Source organism: Acipenser ruthenus, chromosome 1 (assembly GCF_902713425.1).
Source record: "Acipenser ruthenus chromosome 1, fAciRut3.2 maternal haplotype, whole genome shotgun sequence".
In the NCBI taxonomy this organism is placed as follows: Eukaryota; Metazoa; Chordata; class Actinopteri; order Acipenseriformes; family Acipenseridae; genus Acipenser; species Acipenser ruthenus.
Genome location: NC_081189.1, coordinates 22,135,528 through 22,143,912, shown reverse-complemented (window position 1 = coordinate 22,143,912; position 8,385 = coordinate 22,135,528). Strand labels below are relative to the sequence as shown.

The 8,385-nt window shown below is 38.7% G+C and overlaps 1 long non-coding RNA gene across 2 annotated transcripts in view; it reads left to right on the top strand.

Moving 5' to 3' along the window:
* LOC131736823 (uncharacterized) overlaps positions 1 to 8,385 on the top strand; it is a 33,118-nt gene that overhangs the window by 313 nt on the left and 24,420 nt on the right. Inside the window, exons 2-3 of one of the 2 annotated variants that reach the window (XR_009328405.1) lie at positions 37 to 131; positions 3,488 to 3,781. This is a non-coding gene — a long non-coding RNA (uncharacterized LOC131736823). Of the gene's footprint in view, positions 1 to 36; positions 132 to 3,487; positions 3,782 to 8,385 lie in introns of those variants that run through there. The other variant, XR_009328406.1, reaches the window with a different exon arrangement.

Here is an 8,385-nt window from a genome sequence, read left to right as displayed (position 1 = left end):
CTTGTAAGAATCTGTTCTGTCATTTCGATATTACAGGAACCAGAGATATTGCTTATGAAGAAAGGGATACCGTTTCTGCTTGACCACGAAGCTCCTCACCACATGGGACAGAGACTTTGCTGCGCCAAAAGGTTAAAGCTTTCCTATTTTGTTTAACATATAAATTAAAGAGAAAAAAAAATATGTCAAACAGGGAAACTGAATAGTTTTAAAACTATTGGATCATAGTCCAGCTTTTCTAATTGGATAATGAATGTAAATTGTAGGTCATATTGCCTTATTTTAACAATACAAACAGGCAAGTAATCTAAGTAATTACTTTAAGACAACAAATTCAAAGACACTCTGACCAGTTTTCCTATAAAGGTTCCTTTAATCCAGGTAATTTATTCATGAACTAAACCACACCTGTGTAAGCATAAGCCTTAACACCTTTGCTTCAAAGGAAGATTTCTTGGCAAACCTGATAACCACCCAGACTCCCTGGCCCCACAGATGTTTTGGAAGGGCTAATGGAACAATAGTAAATGTAAAAGACATTTAGGAACATTTAAATATTTCAAACAAAATAAGTAATAAGGAAAGTTCATAGAAATTAAGAAGACACTGAGACTAGATAAAGATATCCTGAATCAAACAAATAAGTAATAAATCTGATAACATTAAGAATAACTAAAATGAACTAAATTAAACCTCTGATCTGCCAGCATTTAACCATGCCATGTTATGTACCAAAAGAAAGGTACATGTTATAGGGAGGTATAAATTAGACCTAATATAAACTAGGAGTGATATGTCAAGTTTTATTTCCTAAAAAAGTTATAATCATTCAGAAATTAATACAGACACAAAGAAGACAGTGCTTAACACCTTTAATACTCTGATGTGTCAACTCTGATATGAACTGGCCAATCAGAAACTTTCCAAAATCATATAAAAACCAGAGCTTTAGCCACTAAAATTGTTCTTCAAAAATGGCTTCCAAGCTCATTGCTGCATCCAGGGAATGTGAGCGGAGCGGTGACAAAACTTCGTTCACTGCTCATAATATCCGCTCCGCTGTTTCTTTCATTCCGTTCCACTGCTTGCGATTCCCCCTTCAGACAAAATAGGCATGCTCCGCTCTACTCCGCTCACTCTGCACCAGTCTCCAAAAATGGCTTCCAAGCTGTTATTGTTTTACAGCAGCCGTCAAATTGCTACACGGAGGAATCCAGTCTTGCTGCCATAAGTCCTTACTGCTTTAGCTAGAAAATGCTAACTATACTACAGAAACTTCACACAAGTATAACTTAACATTAATGCTTCTTAAGGTTACCTAAAAAGAGAGATGAGCCATGGTATAGAGTTAAAATCAATGCATGTATGTGATTATGTAGGTAGAATTGCCACACCCCTTTTATACATTTCACAATATCAGCCTTTCTGCAAATATGAAGAGCAGCGGACAACAACTGGAATTGCCAGTTGTAAGAACGACCAGAGAAAACACCTAAAATGATTCAATAAACTTGGAAGAAGACTTTAAAAAGACTTAAGAAGGAGCTCCATTTCCGGGATCGCCATTGAGAAAAAAAAAAGAAAATGAATAAATAATGAATTAATTGAAAGGCTGAATTGGCCTACCGGAATTTATCAAGTTTACTGGAAATATATTTGCTCTTATTAAACAAAAGCGTGAAAGGACACCACCCCGCCAAGTCATCACACACTGTATCAATGCTGCAATCTGAATTAAGCATTTTCTCCTATTGAAATAAAGAATAGAGAATTACAGAAACCATACCTGGAGAATGTAATAAATGTATTTCTCTGACTAACTAGGCAAAAACTGAGAAAAGAGAAAAGCATGTTTGCTTGTAACCTTGACTCGTTTTTCTCGAACTTCATTACTACAATAACCCAAGTTGAATTTCCACTCTGGAATTCTAGGGAGTTAACAGAAAAGATGATGGGCCCCAAATTTTATCAGTGTTGCTATGGAGATGAGGCCAGCTTATCTTCAACTCCATTTTATCTTTTAATTATAAGGATGCGTGACCTTTTACCTACTTATATGGTCCTACAATTAGATAACACATACCTTAATGTATAAATGTGAGTTTAAAAGTTGTTCTAGAAATAATTACGGTACTTTTGTTAATCTGATTGCATCGAGTACAATTTGATTTGCTGTTAGGAAACTATGAAAGAGTTCCTATTGTATTTTTGGTAACCTATGGTATTTTAGAGAATGTCTTATATGTATTTGGGAATATTGGGTTGGCAGGGAGGGGGCTAGAGTTGTAAATTGAATAAGTGATTAATTAGGCTCCAGTCACAGGTGTATAAAAGGGGTGATCACGGGTGTTAATGTTAGAATTAATGTTGTTGAAGGTACGTGTTACTGTGTCACTGTCACTGTGTCGCTGTGCTGGCTTTATATCCGTGAGTTTTGTAGACCTTTTGTTTTGGTCCTTGTGCTGTTTGCTTTGTTAATGTGTTTTGTCTGTACTGCGCGATAGCGCTTCACTGCAGCTTTCTTGTCTCTGAGTCTCTCTTCCTGCTGGTAACAGCTTGGCCGTGACGCTACCCTGCCGCAGTAATACTAAAGTTTTTCTGACACACGCTGTAGTACTGGAAAATACCTTAAATGGGAAACTAAAATCTTGCTCTCAACTAGGGGTTTTAATCTTGACATTTTCTATCTACGATTGATTCATCGATCAATCACACCAGTTTGCTAGTGATATGAAATTGTATGGAAAGACAATTACAAGTAATGACTTTTAGTGACATAATCTGATATTTTCTTTTGAGCTGTACTGCCCGTTTGCTTTTCCTTCAGCCAAATGCCATCTCTAAAAGAAAAAGAGTAAAAATACATAAAGAGAGTATATATTACTGTAACTTACCAGTTGCACTACAACCTAGACTACTGTTTTTAACATATCTGCTTTTGGTATACTGTAAACCAGGGTTTCCCAATCCTGGTCCTGGGGACCCACTGTGTCTGCTGGTTTTCTTTCCAACTGAGTTCTCAATTACTTAGCTAGACCCTTTTGAAACTTATTAGTCCTTATGTGAATTGCCCAAGTTGTAATCAACAACAACAGTTGAGGTCTGTGACAGCGAAAGAATGAATCTTGGTTATAAATCTCCGTCTTGACCTGTGAGGGCACTGTGTAAAGGGAACAGAGTGTCCTGGACTGGATGGCCTGACAATTAATTCCCAGGGTTAGGTTGAAGTTGGCCATCTAGAAAGGGGGCAGAGCTACGGTACACCAAGTCATCGCCCCAGAAGGGAAGCGATGTGGCAACCTTGGATTGGAGGAGAAACGGTTGCACTTGTTAACCAAGGGGGCGTGACTGACGGTATATAAGGGGACGTAGCAAGGTGATCTGTTCCTTTGTTTATGGTTAAGCTGAACCGGAAGGAGTACTGTGAATTACCGAGTAATTTGTTTGTTCTGTCATGTCTAAAAATCTACTTGTTTGTTATTATTAGATGGCTAACACGATCCGGAGCTGTCGGTTAAGGCCAGCACTAAACCTGGACAACACTGCAGCATTGTACACAGATAAATTGTATTACACCACAAGCACTATAGCACTCACTCTGGACTTGTGAGTGTGTGTGTCTTTGTGTGTGTTCTACTGTGTTTATTATTTACAAACTGTGTCTTATTATTTCAGGACTGCAACTCGTTGTTTTGGAACAGTGCAATACACATTGCTGTGTATTGCCTGGGATTATTCACCAGACCAGGATTATAAAAATAAAACCTGTTTGGATCATGAACTTTGTTGTCTGTCTTTTGTTTCATAATCACATCACCACTACACCTGCACACTGCAAACCACTTTGCCACAGGGTCCCTAAAAATATTAGGCTTAAATTGTATTTTCCTAAAGAATAAACACTGTTATAAATTTAGAATCTTTTTTTAACAAAGACACCTTAGTAAACGCTCCTACAGATCGATCAATCACCTGTTTGAACCTTGTTACTGAGCGACTAATTTACTGTGTGCTGAGAAACTGACATCGACAGCACCAGACGGGATGACAGAGGAAAAATTCTCGGCTGTGTCAACTTACCGACCATGAAGCTCCACCTGACACTGACACTGATGGCAGAAACAAAATGTTTATTTTATTGTTTATTACATGTGTTGCTATTTACAAAAATGCTGGCTGGTTTGTGGAGTTGGGGATTACAGCCTGTGAGTGATTAAATAACTGAATTACTACCAACAATAATTAATGTACTCACGTACACCCACACTCTTCACTAAAGTCCTAATTTAAAGACAGTACTTTTCACTGTAGCCCTCAAGATGAAATTGTTAGATAGGTGACTGCATTTTTTTAATTAGCAGTGGGAGAAACCACTTCAGCAAGTACAGTATTTGCTGAAATTACTAGGGTGGATACTAATGAGAGCATAAAAAATACAGATGAAAAACGAGGGAAATGCAGATCTTTTCAAGAAAGCTGGGGGACTTTGTAAATGGATTTGAATGTGAAGGATCGCCTTCTAGTTTGTCGGAGCCACCAGTGAATGTTTTATTACTTTTTAAACGCTACAATAATAGTTGTGATTGTGATAGTTCTAATTGTGTGCCCTTTTGTAAATGAGGCTCTTTATCTCTGAATGCTATTGTGAGTTTGGCATAATTAGTGTTCCACGTTTCCGGTTTATTCCTAATGACAGGCTTTTTTTTTTTTTTAACTGGATGTCGATTTTTATTGATTTATACCCAATTGTTGTCTATTCAATATTTTGATTCAAATGCTGTTTTATTTTGACTTCGACATTGTAATAAGCAGCCCTACACTATATCCTGGGATAAAGCAGACGATTAGATGTCAGAGGATCAAATAATGTTCAAATGTGGTTCTGTGTCACTTCACAAACACATTATCACCTGATTTATGCTGGCCAATCAAAATCTGATTATTGTGGCAATTGCTGGGCGTAGTAACTACTAGCTTGATCAAAAACTAAGTTTTGAATATTCATCAGTTTATGAATATTCAAAAGAAAACAAATGTTTCAAAGTATACAAAAAGCAAAACTATCTGAGAGTTTCCATCACCCACTTAATTGCCAGGCATTCTTTTTCCACTATGGCATACTTCTTTTCATTGGGGCGCAACTTCCTGCTAAGGTAAAGCACAGAGTGTTCTTCCCCTTCTACCGATTGGGATAGTTCAGCACCTAAATCAAATTCAGATGCATCCGTCTGTAGAATCTACTTTTTACCAAAATCAGAGACCAATAATATCCAATTACTACACAGGGCTGTCATCCGATTCACAAAGGCCTGTTTTGCTGTCCAATTGACAATGTTTAGAGCTTTAGCTCAATTCAGCTCTATTAACCCTTTGCGGTCCATTTATTCAGCGCGTGTCAGGCGCGTCGAGTCCAATTTATTTTCACACGCGCAGTTTATTTTAGACGCACTGTTTAAAAGTATTTTTCTTCACAGTAAAACAGGTTTAAAAGGCTCTGCATGTCAACAGGACACTCACTACTGCATCCCCAGCCCCGCCCCACCCCTTGTTCACTATATTTTGTACATACCTCGTAATAATAGTACATGCCGATAAATCATCTCCTGATCACTCATAATGCGATCCAAGTCGTTATTTTATTACTATAACATCTAAAAAAGCAGTGTGGAGTAGTGGTTAGGGCTCTGGGCTCTTGACCGGAGGGTTGTGGGTTCAATCCCCAGTGGGGGACACTGCTGTTGTACCCTTGAGCAAGGTACTTTACCTAGATTGCTCCAGTAAAAACCCAACTGTATAAATGGGTAATTGTATGTAAAAATAATGCGATATCTGTATAATGTGAAATAATGTATAATGTGATATCTTGTAACAATTGTAAGTCGCCCTGGATAAGGGTGTCTGCTAAGAAATAAATAATAATAATAATAATAATAAAAAAGCTCTGCAAATGTCTGTGATGTTCTTTGAGCGCTGGATGCGGAAGCAGCTATCTTGTTTGTTTATGTCCGTGTTATCTATGTGGTGTCGGGTCTATCAGTATTCATGAGATATGCCCCTTTTTTTCGGCTTCGCTCGGCTCCTGTCGGTCTCCCTCGGCCATTGAATGGTTTTCTCGGCTTTTTCCGGAGAAAAAACGACTAGAGACCTGTTTTTTGTGTCTTTTTGATGATGTCGGACAGGGTCCACCATTGGACTGGAATGGGAAAATTGCGATGTTGGATCAGGTCCGACATAGGACCGCAAAGGGTTAAGGGAGTTGCTCGAGAAGGAAACTGGGTATGAACTTCCTGTAATAATCTACTGACTTATCTACCTGGGGCATGGGGTAAGCATAAAACTCATTAAGCCTCCTAAAGTCATTACAGAATCTCCAAGTTCCATTCGGTTTTTGAATTAATACAATGGGGCTTATCCATTCACTGCTTGACTCAATCACACCCTTTCCTAACATTTGCTCTACATCAGTCTTTATCTCCTGTCTTTTTGTCTTAGGCCCTTTATAAGGTTTAGCTTTTACTCTTACCACTAGTGGCATTACTATGTCATGGAAAATGACATCAATTTTTCCTTGTCCCATATTAAAGACACTGTTTTTGTTTATCATCTCCCTAACTTCTCTGCATTGATCTCTAGAGTCGGGGAAATATCTTAGCCTCCTGACTTTCATCTTCCTCCCCAAGATTTACCCCTAATATTACCATAGCCTCCCTATCTTTCCACGTCTTTAATGGATTTTTTTTTCCTACAGCGATCAGGGTGTGGAATTTTATAGTTTACTTGACCTACAGCTTCAATCACTTCATACGGCCCCTGCCATTTCACATGGGTACCAGTAACATAACCATCTCCCTGGTGAAATTCCCTCATGCTCACCTGATGATTATATCTCGCTTTCTGAGCAGTTTGAACCTTCTCCATATGCTCACGGATTATGAGTATCACTTGTTCAATCCTGGTCCTCATGTCAACGACATGGTTTATTATATTTTCCCCCATATTCAGCTGTTACTCCCAGACCTCTTTCACTATATCTAAAATACTGCAGGTTTGTCTGCCATACAGTAACTCAAATGGGGAGAACCCTGTGGATGCCTGTGGAACTTTACTGATCGCAAACTTCAAGTACAGGAGCATAATGTCCCAATAGTTCCCATTTTTGCTGATCACTTTCCTGAGCATATGTTTCATAGTCCTATTAAACATTTCGACTAAACCGTCCATTTGGGGGTAATAAACTGAGGTTCTTATAGGTTTTATCTTCCACAAGTCATACAGGTCCTTTATTAATTTGGACATAAAAGGCATCCCCTGATCTGTCAAAACTTCCTTCGGTATCCCTACTCTTGTAAATACCGGCACTAGCTCCTCAGCTGTTTTAGAACCTGTATTACGTAACGGTATTGCCTCGGTACCGCGTTACATAGTTGAGGATCACTAATATAGCATGTCCTTTTGCTGATCTGTCTAGGGGCCCCACTAAATCCATAGCTATAGGCTCAAAGGGGATATCAATGATGGAGAACGGTAGCAATGAGGCGCTGAAATGGCTCGCCCGCTGACACTCAGTAAAAGATGTACAAAATTGTTCAACCCCGCAGCCATTTTTAGGAGTCTGTCAGTATTTTTGTTAATACCTAAATGACCTCCAAACAAATGACAATAACTTCTCTACTTCTATTCCCTCTTTTCGAACGACTCTGTACAAGAGGTAATTTTTGGAACGTAATAATCCCCTTTGCCTTTATTCGTGCCCTATACCAGTACCCCGTCTATCATCACTACTGTTCTCTTTATGTTTTCAAGAGTTGGGTCATTCACCTGATCAGTTCACCACATCTTGTACAAGTTTAGTGTGCAAACAGTCCGTATTTTTCTTGTGCTTTCCCTAATGCCATTTGTGCAGCTGAACTATGTTTAAAATGACTCCCCACTTTTCAGCATTTTGTTACAACCTCCACAATAAATGGTAATTGCAGGCCCTCGCTGATGCAATTGTGCAGCGTGTGTGCAGTGCATCGAACATGACCCGCATCGAGAATATCTTTCACAGCTTTTACTGTATTAGGTGCATTGTAAGTTAGATAAGCAACTATTCCTCAGCTTTCTTCTACTGCTCTTTGTATATCAGCAATGTGTTCTGATGTATGAGATTCCAGAACACACATTTTTCCAACCATACCCAACTCCCCTCGAATTTTTTCGCGCTTCTCCACTGCAATCTCTGTCAGATTCCGTGCTTTAGTTCAGAGCTGAAATCGGTGTATATCCAACAAACACCGGGGAAATAAAACACTGGAAATGGTTACTCAATTCACATTGACTTGACCCCTTTCCCCATGAAAAGATAAATAAAAATACCTACAATAAAAATTAAATAAAAATATT